At 22.1% G+C, this 956-nt stretch overlaps 1 protein-coding gene across 8 annotated transcripts in view; it reads right to left on the reverse strand.

Moving 5' to 3' along the window:
• LOC106869746 (twitchin) overlaps positions 1-956 on the reverse strand; it is a 176,103-nt gene that overhangs the window by 30,239 nt on the left and 144,908 nt on the right. The gene's annotated exons all lie outside the window — the stretch shown is intronic.

The raw sequence follows: 956 nt of genomic DNA on the forward strand, positions 1-956 counted from the left end.
TATATATATATGTATATATATGTATATATATATATGTATATATATATATACACAGATATCTATATATATAAAACAACAGACATATATAAATATATATCAATTGAAACATTTATTTTTTAAGTCCTATCTTATGGCATTTCTATATCTCTGAAGTTTAACATCAAAGAATAGAAATATTTCTAACAAGAACGATGCAAGAACTTTTAAAATATTAATTAGAAGCTATGTTTTTTCATACTCTTTCCTTTCTCTGTCTATGTACTATTCCCTTTTCTATTAATATTACATAGGGATTAATAATGTTTAATACATCCCTAAATTATACTTGAAGCTGTATAAATACAAACCAAAATGCATAGCACCACAGCCGTCATCGAATAAGATACATTGAATAAGATGTAAAGTTATAATCCGAAAATTTGGATAACAAATATGATTTGAATATTTTCTTCCAATTTTTTTCTTATATTGTTTTTCTCTATAAAGAACAGCATTTTAAATTTATGATACATTAAGATATAAATAAGCTTTGGATATAAATTTTAATCTCTTAGCTAAAGTACTATATTGTTTGTAACAACATTTATGAATTTCACTGGTAGATTCATCAGTGTTTTAGAGAATTTAAGAAATGCTAATAAGATTATGTATTACAATAAACATTTCAGTTACTAATATTTTAAATGAAGATCTTCATAAAGCTACGAATCATCAAAAGTAATCACACTTTTAGATTATGTTAATGAGCAGTTAGAGAAGCTTAAATTCAGTAACAATATGAAGACCTTCTTTTAAAATATTCCTTGGATTACTAAATTTGTAAGCGATTTAATCATAAATAAATGCATAAATGTATTTTTTTAAATATAATAGCTAAAGTTGTTTCTCATTAAAATAAATATAATTTGAATTCATAAACTAAAAATATTTTAATAATTTTCATGCATAATTTGATA

This window comes from Octopus bimaculoides, chromosome 7, assembly GCF_001194135.2.
Source record: "Octopus bimaculoides isolate UCB-OBI-ISO-001 chromosome 7, ASM119413v2, whole genome shotgun sequence".
Classification (NCBI taxonomy): Eukaryota; Metazoa; Mollusca; class Cephalopoda; order Octopoda; family Octopodidae; genus Octopus; species Octopus bimaculoides.